Genomic DNA, 14,721 nt, shown 5'->3' with positions numbered 1-14,721 from the left:
TTTGCTGGACATATCTAAAAACAAATTGTTTAGGGATCCAGGTGGACCCATTGCAACAAAGAGATGTACAAGTCGTTATGTCAAAAAACGAACTTTACAACTTTGGTGTGGGGAGGATGGGGTAGAGGGAGAGGGGGAGTGTGGGAAGGGATGGGAAGGAGAAACAAAGAAGAGGCAACAATGCTTGATAAGAAATGTGCTCTTATAATGCCCGTGTAATTGTAACTCCTCTGTACGTTATTCTCACAATAAAAAAAAAAGAAAAAAATGTCAAATATTAGCTTTACAATAAACATCTAATATTTCTTCTTTGAAAAGAGACATCTATACTGTTGATGTCATTTAGCTTTACTCCTACGTGGAACACGAAGTATGAGGCCACTCCCTTCCTAAATCATGCTTGCAACTTTGTAGACAGTACAATGGAAGCATAATACTGTTTCCAATGCAAATCAGATAAAAGAGCATGGACTTAATTGGAAAAAAGTCCATCCTGAGAGAGCAGGGATTATACTAGCCATGAACTGGTGGATAAGATCACATTTATTTTCTTTCCTTTACTTATATATTTTTTGTTGGTGGTGGTCTTGGCACTTGAACACTGGGCCTGGGAGCTGTCCCTCTGCTATTCAGCTCAAGGCTAATGCTCTATACTTGAGCCACAGTGCCACTTTCAGTTTTCTTGTAGTTAATTGGAAAAAGAGTCTCTGGGACTTTCCTGCCTGGGCTGGATTTGAACCCTATCCGAAGATCTCACCACCACCCAGCTTAGGATCACATTTCTTTTTTTTATTTTAATTTTAATTTTTTTTGAACATACTGTACAGAGGGGTTACAATTACATGGGCAAGATAATGCATACATGTCTTATCAAGCATTGCAGCCTCCTCCTTGTTTACCCTTCACATCCCTTCCCAGCCTGCCCCCCATCACCTCCCCACCCAATCCTCCCCCCCCCCCCCCGCACCAACGTTGTAAAGTTCGTTTTCGACATGAAAACTTGTACTTCTCATTGTTGCAACAGGTCCACCTTTATCCTTAAAAGACCAGATTTTCCCCATCTCCTCCACAAATTATACCGGCATGAAATAGAGTGAAAGCAGGGGTTATATTGTGGGGGAGGGACATACAAAGCAACAAAGAAATAATCTTATAAATGCATTAGAAACAAATGCATGAAAGAAAAAAACGTTAAAATACATATCTAAGGGTTCATTTTCCTAACATCACATTATCTGACCATTTCTGCTTGACTCATCCATATACTAGATATTGCAAATAAGGGAAACCATGGGACCTATGTTTCATTGGGCTTGGCTTACTTCACTTAATATAAATTTTTCCAAGTCTTTCCATTTCCTAACAAATGGGGCAATAGAATTCCATTGTGTATATATACAACTTTTTCTTGATACATTCATCTACTGAGGGGCATTTGGGTTGGTTCCATATCTTAGCTATGGTAAATATTGCTGCAATAAACATAGTTGTGCTGGTAGCTTTAGTGTGGTCTTGTTTGTAAACATTTGGGTAAATGCCCAAAAGTGGGATTGCTGGGTCATAGGGGAGCTCTATGTGAAGTCTTTTGAGGAACTTCCATACTGCTTTCTAAAATGGTTGAACAAGTTTACACTCCCACCAACAATGAAGTAAGGTTCCCTTCTGTCCACATCCTCTCCAGCATTTGTTGTTGTTAGAGTTCTTGATTTTTGCCATTCTAACTGGAGTGAGGTGGTATCTCAATGTTGTTTTGATTTGCATTTCTTATATGGCTAGAGAGGTTGAGCATTTCTTCATGTGTCTATTGGCCATCCTTCTTTCTTCTTCAGAGATGTTTCGCTTTAAGTCTTTCACCCACTTATTTATTGGGCAGTTGTTTCTTTGAGGATTTGTTGTTGGGGGATTTAATTTTTTGAGTTCCAAGTATATTTCAGATATGAGACCCTTGTCCGTTGTATGGCTAGTGAAGATCTTCTCCCAATCCGTGGGCTTTCTATTAATCTTGCCAGCTATGTCCTTTGCCATGCAGAAGCTCTGCAACTTCATGCAATCCCATTTGTCCAACCTTTCTTTGATTTGTTGTGTTTCCGGGTCTCTATTAAGAAAATTTTGCCCTGTGCCAAGGAGACCTAGGGTTTCTCCTATTCTATCCTGTAATGTTTTCAGAGTGTCAGCTTTTACTCCGAGGTCTTTGATCCATTTGGAGTTGCTTCTTGTGCAGGTTGATCTATAAGGATCTAGCTTTACTTTTCTACAAGTAGTTAACCAATTTTGCCAGCACCATTTACTGGAGAGGCTCTCTATCTTCCATTCTATTTTTTTAGTTCCCTTACCGAAGATTAGATGGCTATATGTCTGTAGGTTCATTTCTGGGTTTTCAGTTCTATTCCATTAGTCCTGAGGTCTGTTCTTATTCCAGTACCAAGCTGTTTTGATTACTATGGCTTTATAGTAGAGTTTGAAATTTGGTATTGATATTCCTCCAGCAGTGTTTTTTCCATTGAGGAGCCATTTTGTTATTTGGGGTCTTTTATTGTTCCATATGAATTTTTGGATTGCCTCTTCTATTTCCTTGAAGAATGAGGTTGGAATTTTGATAGGTATCGTGTTGAATTTGTAGATAGCCTTTGGAAGTATTGCCATTTTCACGATGTTAATCTTTCCAATCCAGGAGCATGGGAAGTTTTGCCATTTTCCAAGTTCTGTTTTGATTTCCTTTTTCAAGATTTTAAAGTTTTCATCATAGAGGTCCTTCACTTCTTTGGTTAAGTTAATTCCTAAGTATTTTATTTTTTGTGGGGCTATTACAAGTGGCGTTGCTTTAGGATCACATTTCTAACAGTGTACACTCAACATAAGTAATGTGCATGTTCATCTATCTTTATATGAATTCTTGAGTTAAAAATCTAGGCTACAGCTTAGCCTTTACACTCACAAAATGTTTGTAATTTAAAAGTTGATACTACTGGAGAAATAAAACCTAAGAATGTAAAGGAGTCTGGGAAGTTCAGTTTGCATCCAGCCTGGGCAGAACAGCCTTTGAGAAACTATATATAATTAACCAGCCAATAGCTGGATTGGGAGAATGGCTCAAGTATTGGAATACCAGTCATGAGCAAGATTGCTGAATAAGATGTTGAGGCTTTTGCATACATACATGCAATCATACAAATATATACAGAAGCACTTATATGTGCACAAATACACATATGAAGCAACTCTCAGAATATGTGGAAAAGTTAGAAAACAATAGAAAATATGTCCTGAGTAAGACTAGAATCAAGTGATAATTTTTAATTTTAGAAAGTCCTCAAGTGAACTTTCTTCAAAAAAGTTTGACTATTACATAGATAGGGACCAGAGATAATAAGAGAGTCAAATAATCATTATTAAAGGGATCAGATCCATGGAGGAATGAATCACAGACTCCTGCAGGTGCATCTGATAATGTTCATATCCTGTGTCAAATGTTAGAACATCTTTGAAAAGAGTATATGAACACTCTGAGCACTGCAGTGGATAATATTACTGAGAAGTTCAGAATTGCTAGTCTGTATCTAGATTAAATAAGAAACTATGGAGGGGCAATGTGATACAAGGCTAGAATTCTAGCACTCAGACTAAGATAGGAGATTAGATAGTGGAATTACACAGTGATACCTTCGCTGGACCAGGTAGTATAATTTTGTCTTAATAAAACAAACCAAACAAGAAAGGAATACAAAGTTGGACATTTGGGCTAATTTTGTCATTATGTTTTGAGAAGTCAAGTTTCCTATTGAAATGCAACTCATATATAATCCTCAGTTGTGTTTTAAATGCTCTCTTCATTACAGAACATTCTTAGATGCAAAATGGTTCGTGATTCCCATCCAAAATTTGAAAAAGTAAGTAATCATCACTCTGTTAGATTCCAAGGAAAGGATGAAGGATTACAAAATCTTAAGCCTGGAGAAATAGCAAAGTTAATCTAATGAAGGACTATGTAGATCTTGCTAAATTAGAGTTTAGGTTTAAAATAAATATTTTGGTTTTGATTGTAATTTCATATTCTATAGGATACTTACAAAATTCTTTTTAAGTAGAGTGTTTAATTGACAAATTTACAAATGTTTCTTGCATTCTATTTGCCTAGAATATTCTTTCATGAGAGTTATAGTTAGAACTTAGTTAATAGATAATTCCAACACTTCATGTATAAAATGATAATGTGAATAATGTAGACAGAGTTGCCAACAAATGGATGATATTAATTTATAAATTTAGAAAAAGGGCAATTTTTTAAGCTTTGGTATAACATGGTATGAAGAGAATAATTGTGTGACATCTTTCTTCTACCTGTATGTAAGACAGGAAGCAAATTCCTTAATTGCGTGCCTCTGTATACAGTGAGAAAAATGCTAGGTTTGGGTTTTGTTTTTATTTTTGTTTTTGTTTTATTGGTTTGTCCAATGGCTTGAACTCTGGGACTGGACACTCTCTCTGAGCCTGTTTATGCTCAATGCTCGTGCCCTACCACTTCAACCTCAGCTCACTTGTGTCTGTCTTTTGCTGAGAAGTTTATTGGAGATAAGAATCTAGGGATCCTTCCTGCCTGGGTGGGCTTTTGTCAACATCTACTGCATTGGGGTCCCTGGATAATGGTAACGAAATCACCAGGACATAGGGGATGCAGAGTGCAAACAGCAATTGCCACTGCATGCTGTGCTTTATTTAAGTGGTATTTAAAGACAAGCAAGCATGATCTTTGCCAAGATTTGGTCAGAAGACATTCACACAAAAATTTCAACAGATACATTTTTACTTGACCTATGAGACAATGTCTTGGTATATTATTATCTAAACTATTTTAGAGCAAGCTCAAACCACTTCTTCAATATCAGGAAAATGCTTGACCAGCTGCTCATCTATGCTTAAGCAAGTAGAAGAGCTACTTCCTCAGCTCCCAGGAGTCTGTGACATGTGTTTTGAGACAGGGAGAAAGAACATTTTCCCTCTCCAGCCTGGCATGCCAAGAGCTTTCCTAATACTCAAACACAGTCCTCATATAATCCTGAGGCCGGAGCCTGCATCATTCTGCCCCTTTAACATAGACCCTGAGTCTTCACAATTTCCTTCTTTTTTCTTTTGTTTTAAAAGTAAAGCTTTCCACAGGGTTGTCATAGACGCTTGCATTGGTTTCATAAAAATCAAATATAACAGTACAAGTGCAAACAAAATAATAACAATCATATAGTGGCCATAGTTTCAGCAAACACCTGCATATGCCTGGATTTAGATGTAAAGTCTTTGCAGGACCTTAAATATGCATTCACATATCCAGATTCTTTAATAGGCAATAGGGCTCCTCTACAGTCCTCATTAGCATTCTCATGAGCCAACATGTGCAGCAGTTGTTGCCGTGCAGCCTCTCCCACAACAGTACGTTCCAAGGTCACTTTCAATCGTGATAAAAATTCAACATAGGGTTTATCAGGTTTTTGAATTACTTTAGTCCAAGAGCCATAATGCTCTCCTACCGGTGGAATCATTTCTCATGCCTCAATACCTATGTCTCTTAACTGCTCATGGATCTCTTCAGGAGAGTTTACTTTTATATGAGCATCCGCATATTGTTCTGTTCCACTTAACATGGGAAACGTTATGATCTGCAGGTGTGGATTACTGCTCTGTGCATTTTGTCTAGCCCTTTTTGTACATAACTCAGTAAACCACATTTGCCATTGTAGGTATTTAGGTGTCTTAAGCAAGGCTCTACAAAGGATCTTCCAATCCATGGGAGCAAAATTATTGTAATGTCGGGAAAGCCCATTAAGCAATTCCTTAACATAATGAGACTGAGGACCATACAACTGCCTTCTTAAGTTTACCAATATCATCAACAACAACACCTTCATATCTGGCTGGTTGAGCTATACCATTCATAAGGGGTGGTCGAATTACAGGATAAGAAAAAATAGGCATTTCATCATCAAACTCACTGTATTTCTTTCGGATCCAACCCTTCCAATTGTTTAATAAATGCATCATCAATATTAGAAGAACCATCATTTGTAAATTGTTTACCAAAAATATCATGTACATTAAATTGTAACTGAGCAATCAATTGAAGAGCTGTAGAATTTCCAGATAAATACTGCTGTATTAAATTCTAATCATGTATTTATTACATTTTACATTAGTAATGCAAAAGGTAGTAAAATTCCAATCACATTTTAACAATAACTTTTTCCACAACCAATAACTTTTTTCCTAACCATCCCACTGTCTGTTTAAGAATAATAATCTGTGTTTATAATAGAGCATAAATTTCTACCTGTGAGACCCACAATTCATGTGAATCCCGGTGCTATTCTTCCACAAAGTGCTTAGTTTGTAAGGCAGTGTATAGGGCAATTCCAGACACCGCAGCAACAGTGGTAATAGAAATTAAGTTTAAGATCACAGATACAATGGCTCCAATCATATGCTTTGTACGTTTTAGTAGTTTGGTAAAAAAAAAATTCAATAACAGTATCCAAAGGATTTTGGGACCATTTTCTTCCTATTTTAACAGGTAGCCAAATATGAGTTCTTTGTTGTAATATCATAGTACTATCATTGTCATTAAAATTAAGAGAGGAATTAACACAAGAATAAGGAGACAATTAAAACAAGAAATAGTAGGAGAAAATGTAAAATTTCCCACTAAAAATACATAAGGCAGAGGTACACAAGCAGTTACATCATAAGATTTGTACAAGGTAAAATTATACGTGGACGCAGAGTTCGACGTCCCTGAAAATGATCCATTTGATAGCATCACGGGTTTCAGCACCGCTCTGACCTTCCAAAGATGAGTCTGAACAGCAGTGGGTGCAGCCATGAAAGCCCATCGAGCATCTGCAATGCCTCCAACTCCCCAGGCCATCAGTTGATCTCCAGTAAGTGATTCATTAATGGTTTCCAGCATCCTAGTAACATTTGATAAATCACATCTGGTAATATTCCATTCTGAACATGTATTAATAAACTGTCCAAAAGGTCCCCAATTAATAAAATTATTGAACACTTTTCCAAATTTTCCTCTACACTCTTGCCACACAAAAGGCTGATATTTTAAATCAATATAAGTAAAATCGGGACACATAGGTAAGGATAACTTGCCATCAAAGGTGACACTTTCCCAGCTACTATTAATGGACCAAGTAGTTAATCGCTGCAGCTGTGTTCTAGAATTGGAAGTGCATTTCCCAGGTAAAACCCAATGTTGCCAATTCATAACTAAACATGGAGGAGGCCCCAGACAAACAGGCAAGGGATGAGTATAGTAAGTAAAATTTAAAAAGCTACCATCATCTTTATTGTAAAATGTCAAATTATTCCAAGGAGGAGACAAAACAGCAGGAACATTATAGACGGTTATATCCATGTCTCCCCAAACAACAGGTTCCAATAAAGGAGGGTTAGGAACAAAGGCCCAATAAGTTAAATTAGCATTAGCATGGACAGAGTTTACAGTAAGCAGGGCACACATGGCCAAGAACAAGTTCTCAGTCGTGACAGGTTTACCATTGCCTTGTAACATCTTTTGTCCTTCTCCAGTCAACTTTTTAACCTGCCCCCAGATGGGCAGTGGGGATTTCTTTTTCCTCAACTGGTGGCCGATTCCTTGCAGGATATGGGGCTGTCCTCACTGGGCCGCGTCTGTATCCATCAGGCAGGAAGCCAGTATTGTTTCCATCCTGTGTAGACACAAAACCCTATCCTCGCCCCTTATGTAATAATGTTCCTAGTTGTTATTCTGCATCCAATGCAATCTTAATCCATATGGGAGCATTTAAATAAGGTTTTTCTGATATTTGTTCAAAATGGCACTCAGCTCTAGTTAAAATATCTCCTTGTGGTAAGTTTAAAATATTAAGAACAAAAAGAGCTTGATGTAAAATTATTTTAGGATTTTGCATGGAAAACCACAAAATATTCATACCTTCATCCAAACTTTTCCTCCTTTTAAATTTTTTGATTTGTTGTTTTAGTGTTCAACTATGCTTCAGCAAGCAGAAGAGATACTTCCTCAGCTCCCAGGAGTCTGTGACATTTGTTTCAGATAGGGAGAGAGAACATTTTCCCTCTCTAGCCTGGCATGCCAAGAGCTTTCTTAATACTCAAACACAGTCCTCAGATAATCCTGAGGCCAGAGCCTGCATCATTCTGCCCCTTCAACATAGACCCTTAGTCTTCACAATCTTTGAACTGTAATCTTCCAATCTTCACCTCCTGATTATCTATGATAGTTAAAAAAGTATAAAAATAAATAATATTTTCAAGAATACCAGCGGAGGAAAAATGATGCAACCCTGTTTATAGTGGTGTTCTTTCCAGAATATGGAGGGCATCACATTAGGAGAGGTGCAGTGTATTTTCACAATGGACATAAGCTATTCTTGATATGAATTAAGGGAATTTTGAGGTGCACCCTACAAGTTGGAAACTGGTGGGCTAGGATGACTTTATGGCATGAATCCTGTGATTGATGGTCATAGAAATAATAGCTTAATCTGATAAACAACTGCTTACTCTTGAAGAATTAATTATCACATGCTTCATAGTTTTATCCCATATCAGAATGTGGCTCTTTTTCTGTTCACTTCTCAGTCTGTAACACCCCATTGGAAAATGCATCTACTACAGAATTACATAACATACAAACAGGTATATTTTGAATCTCTCAGGTATGGAATGTTCAGAATTTGAAAATGAGTAGTTATTAGTCATAGGAATTTTGAAGAACATATACATTCTGTCCTATTAACAACTTATTTACTTTTAATAGTTATGGGTTTCCATAGAATGAAACTGTTTTCTGTTTTAGTATAACAAAGTATTAATTTATTCTATTTTCAAAATATTGGCAAGTATATTGTGAAAAAATTGTCTAGTTGGATATCATTTAAGTTGATGACCCTCTGATAAAGAAGAGGTAATTAATTCAAATTAGATGCCATATAATACTGATTTTTAAAAAGTTACTACATAAAGAATAATATTTACTCTACCAAAACAGTGAAATTTTAATTCATCAGCTTATTTTTTAAATTTAATTTTAATGTGAAAGTGATGTGCACTGTGGTTACAGCCATTGTAAGGTAGTGAATACATAACTTTTCAAACTTGTTATCCCCTCTCTCATTTTTCTCAGTTTTTCCTTCACCCTAATACCCCTCCCAAGTTGTAATGTACATTTCCAAATTATTGTGTTGTGAGAATTGCTATTGCATTGGTTTGCTGTTTGTCCTTTGTCTCGCCATTTTTTTTTTGTTCCTGTTCCCTTCCCTAATTAAGGTAAATGTATACACAATACACAGGGTACCAAAATCAAACACAGCAGGGGATAAACCATAGGGGAAAATCTCAAAGAAAATAGAGATCACATAGTACATCAAAAAAAGCAACCGCAAATAAATATCTGTTTCCATATCTTGGAGTTCATTTTGCTCAGCATCAGCTTATATGGTCAAATATATGCATAACAAAGCCCCTGGAAAATAGTAGTTTCATGGACACTATATCATGAAAACAACATGTCAACTGTTTTTGATGGTAAAGGTGGGATTAAGATTGGTGAATTCACGATTTTGATAAAGGAATTTCAAAAGATTTAAAAATTTATGACAGGTAAATTTTAATTGTTCAAACTTTTTAACAACTTAGCTTATTAAGAAAATTTAACATTGTCTGGGAAAATAAGCTTTCATGCAAACAAATCCATGGAGACTTAGCTGAGAGGGAGCAATGTGGGTGAATATGGCTCATTTTCACACTAAACAAACAAACCTCACAAACCTTGCTGTAAATCCTGTAGGTTCCCTTGAGAATTGTCCTTACACAGGAAATATACTCTCACTGTGTAAAACAAAGTTGTAGTGGAATTTAAATTCAAAATTCTTTTTAAAAAAGACATCAAAATTTGTGAATTGACATTTAATTACCAAACAGTAATTCTCTGAAAAAGAAGGAAATATAATTCAAAATCACTTGACTTTATTAAAAGTAAGAGAAAAGAGTAATGAAGAGAGATGAGAGAAACCATAGAGGACTGTTTTCTCTCCGGTGGTGTAATGGGTTCTTGATCTTGATTCTTCCATTCTATCTTCATAAGCTATGAAGCCACAGCTCAGGACTGGAGTAACCAGTTCAGACAAAGAATACTCACAGAATGGGGGCTGGGAAAGTGGCTCAGTGGTAGAACGCTTGCCTTGCATGCCTGAGGCCCTAGGTTCAATTCCTCAGCACCACATAAGCAAAAAGAAAAAAGCCGGAAGTGGAGCTGTGGCTCAAGTGGTAGAGCGCTAGCCTTAACCAGAAGAGCTAAGGGACAATGCCCAGGCCCAGAGTTCAGGCCCCACGACCGGCCCAAAAAAAACAAAAACACACACACAGAAGAAAATATTTGCAGTAGATGTAGGTGATTTATAACCTTAGACAATCTATTTAAATCTCTTCAAAATTCTCCCCTACCCTAAACTGCCCTCTTTGAACAGCTTTGTTTACTTTTCCCAAGACTGCCCTTCATTAACTGCTTAAAATTTTGTGAGGTCATATACATACTTTCTAGAGATTGCAGTTTGTTTGTGATTTTTGTGTGTTTTTGTTTGTAGTTGTGTTTTTAACTGAATTTCAAAAGGTTGTGCAAGTGTGTTACAATTAAATATGTCCATCTAATTGTCCAGTGCTCTTGGATCAGAGTCACTCCTATCATTCTCAACCAACCCTTTCTCCAAGATTTATTTCAGATTTACCACTTCCTTTATTACATGTGTAATTGAGTATTCTAGCTGTACTTGCCCCTTGTTCCATTTTTCATTCATTCTATGTCTTTACTATTATTCCTTTCTGGTTTCAACTTCCTGATATTCATTCTATTAAACTGTCTGTTAATACTTTGAAAGGTTTATATACATTTCATGGAGTTTCAATCCTACATATACTTAAACTGATGTCAGCATATACTTCCATAATTCATTCATCTGTAATAACAATTTGCAAGACTGGAGACGTGAAGCACCTAAACATGATTTTATTCTCATCTTTTTGGAAGATTAATCTTTAGTCAACAAGAAAGTTTAAAAATCGCTTAGAATTTATAGCTAACTACCAGTTTTTATAAATGGCTTTGTGCAATGGTGTGTGATTATTTTATTTTATATAGGATATTTTCTACTACCTATAAGTTTTGGAAAAAGAAGAAAACTAAAATTTACTACTATAGAGGAATATGATAGAAATAGAAGATAGATTTTAGGTTTGTCACATCTCTGATCAGTACCCACATTTAAGACTTAAAGTCATATTTCTTACTATGTTAGACAGATAGGGAAAATATATGATAAGGCAACACATGATAAGGCAACTATTAATGACTTTTTAAAATGTACCTTCTTATGTGATGAAATTTACTTTATTAGCTAATATTTGGGTTTGAATTATAGGAGGCTGATCTTTTTAACACATTTCTGGAAGGCACCTACTGAACAACGCAAATGGTGGGAGATACTATTTCTACACTTTAATGAATGGTTGAACTTATTTTGCATTAGTGCTGGGTAAATAAATGAACTCTATTGTAACTTGATTCCTACACTTGAAAAACTTTTAATGTCACTATCATCTACTTGTCAAGTGTTATTTTGGTGAATATGATTCTAGAAAGTTTATTTGAAAAGGAATATACTTGAAGGAGATTAAATGTAGGTTATCATTGGTTTGAGAATTAAAACATTTTTATACTACAGAACCAAGTTTTACTGAAGTACCAGTGTTTTGAAGCACTAGGGTCTTCTCAATTTGTTTTTTTAAATTATATTTGACATCTAAGTCTAGTTTTCCTAGCCTTGGTAGAACAATTATGGATCTATCATTCCAAGAAATTTTTTGGCCTACTTATGCTGGACTGAAATCTTTCATTCATCATTAGGAGAGAGGTATTAAAAATAATCTTGTGACATTTGTGATTTTGTTTACTCATATGGGCTTGTCATCTGTAAATTGAAAGTTTGAACTACAGTACTTTCACTCATATTTTGTGGTCTGCTCTTTCATTTGAAGTTGCCTTAAATTTCACAATTGCTTACTGCTAATTACTGCAAGGAATTGGGACCCTGAAATATTATAGGAAATGAAAAATTGAGATGGGTCTTCAATTACTTTCTGTTAGCATGTTGGATGGGCCAAGGTGAGAAGACTTGCCATTGTTATCTGATGATGCAGATAACCTGGGACCTGGTATCCTCGGACCCATGTGTACTGCAGAAGAATAATAGCTTTTAGGCATAATATGGAGAAAAACACTTTGGGACCAGCGAGTTAATACAATAAACACAGCAGCAGTGTAAAATCTCTTCTAGATTAGAGGAAAACAATACTGTTTTGTTTTTTGTTTTTTTTTTTTTTTTACTATGTGAATTCAGAAGACCAAGAACACTTAGAAGGTATCACAAGTTTATACCAAAGACATTTCATTGATACTTTTTATATTCGAATATATATTCTAAACCTAATTATTTATGTTCCAATCTATTTATGGGAATAAATTTCAATTTATTTGTCAAGTTATAAATTAATTCTAGTAAGATTCACTGTGTGAAACTTAAGATCAGCACATATAAATATAAAATATATAAGTATATATAATATAAGAAATTGTTATGCATTGTTCTGTTGTGGTTAGGGTATCAAAGGCAAATCTGTTTTAAAGTATTATTCCATTATCTCTACCTCAGTTTTTGGTAGAGTTAGACCTAAAGCTTTACCATTTGTAAATGTAAAGCCTGGAGGCAAGAGGAAACACTTTGATTAAAACATTACCAATTTAAGGCCTAACATGGAGGAGAAATATATAGACTTCTCCAGGAGCTATGGAAATATTTGGTGATAGAAAGTAGTGTAAGTTCCTGCCTGGTTGTATGGTAGACAGGCCCAGGATATTAAGTAAACATGCATATGAACAACTTTTTCACCTTCTTGGCTTTAGCTACTTTTGAAATAATAGGTATAATAAACAATTATATATATATATAGTTGTTGTTGTTTGGGTCTGGTCGTGGGGCCTGAACTGTGGGCCTGGGCCCTGTCCCTCAGCTCTTCAGCTCAAGGCTAGTGCTCTACCACTTGAGCCACAGCACCACTTCCGGCTTTTTTCTTTTTCCTTTTGTGGTGCTGAGGAATCAATCCCAGGGCTTCAGGTATGCAAGGCATGCACTCTACCACTGAGCCAACTTCCCAGCCCAAACAATTATATTTTGATAAAATACCTTCTATTCTGAACAGTTCGGTCTGAAGTGTTCATCTCTCTATGATCCCTTGTAACTAAGATTAGTTTTGTTCCAGTAAGACAACCTATGCTGTCAGTGTAAGATATTCCGGTTGGTCTGTTCGTACATGGAAGAAGGGTAAGGGTCAGGAAGATATTTGTGCCACTGAGACCTCATTTAGGAAATTTTAAGCTGCAGAAGTTTAGAAGTAGATCTTAACCAAGGCTTACTTTGAATCCATTAGCTCCACAAAGATAACTCAGCTGATAAATAAGTACTTGAGAAGCCATCACCTTTGGACTTAGCTGTAAACGCTTCAAAATATGATCAAATTTAAAATGAAAATGACAAAATAGTCATTGACAAAAAATTGCAAATGTGAATAATAGACCAAACAATATAATTTTTTCCACTATAGACAGAAATTTAGAGAGATATGATCAATAGCATTTTTAGGAACAATAAGGGTTCCTTGTTACAAATAGGCAACCATGGATATGTGCCTGTACAAACATTGCATCAATAACTACTTAAATTTAGAGGATACTACATGCTTCAGCAGCAGGTCTACCCAAATTACAACAATACAGAGATTAAAATGGTACTTGCCCAAGGATGGTATGAAAATTTGTGAAGTATTCCATATTTTTCATTCTTCAAATGGAAGAAATGAAAAACAGTTGTTAAAAAGTTGATTACAAAAATACAAGTGTAACAATACATGTAATTCATAGAATTAAAAGTTAGTTTGACATCAGTGTATTAAATCTTCACCTTAGAAAGGCCCTTACATAGCATAACCTTTATAAAACTTGAAATTAGATAACATTGTCATTTTATCCCAAAGAAATAAAATTTAAACCATGCTCATAGAGGGTTCCGGGAAGATGGTGGAGGAGAAGCTGAAGGCTAAACAAGCTCTTGCATAGAAAGCAGTTTTAGAGTTCCAGTGAACAGTCCTAAGCCAGAGAATCACACCAAGTGTGTCATCACAGTACACAGAGTTAGGCCAGAGAGGGAAAATCCAGGCAAGGAGACAGATCTGAGCATTTGCCAGCAGCTTCGGCAGCAGCGGCGGCCATAGTCACCATTCTGTAACACAGAGAGTCCAGGACAAAGGAGCCAGATGCGGTGGGTGAGCAGATTCTACTCAACACCAGCAAGAACTGACAAGGAGCAGACATCTTCATCCTGCAGTTCACAGACCAGAGACGACACAGGAACCAAGGCTCGGCAAAAGTAGAAGCCTAATGTCCTCACTCCTTCTCAGGGAGCAGAAGAGAGAAGGCCACCCCTCCCCCCCAGAACCGGACATCTCCATCTTGGATACTGACAAAGCTCGGTGGAGCTGCTAGCTCCAACTAAGGCCTTGGAAGAAAACTCGAGTCATTTAGCAGGTCACAAGAACCTAAATTGACCTCCCAGACTC

General features: G+C 36.3%; 1 pseudogene; it reads left to right on the top strand.

The window, feature by feature from the left end:
• Positions 1-13,842: 13,842 nt before the first annotated feature.
• LOC122123222 lies at positions 13,843-13,942 on the top strand (annotated as a pseudogene).
• Positions 13,943-14,721: the final 779 nt, after the last annotated feature.

The sequence above is a fragment of the Dipodomys spectabilis genome, unplaced genomic scaffold, assembly GCF_019054845.1.
Source record: "Dipodomys spectabilis isolate Male_0828 unplaced genomic scaffold, ASM1905484v1 ptg000226l, whole genome shotgun sequence".
NCBI lineage: Eukaryota > Metazoa > Chordata > Mammalia > Rodentia > Heteromyidae > Dipodomys > Dipodomys spectabilis.
Note: the sequence above shows the minus strand (reverse complement) of the source record. Positions and strands in the feature narration are given on the sequence as shown.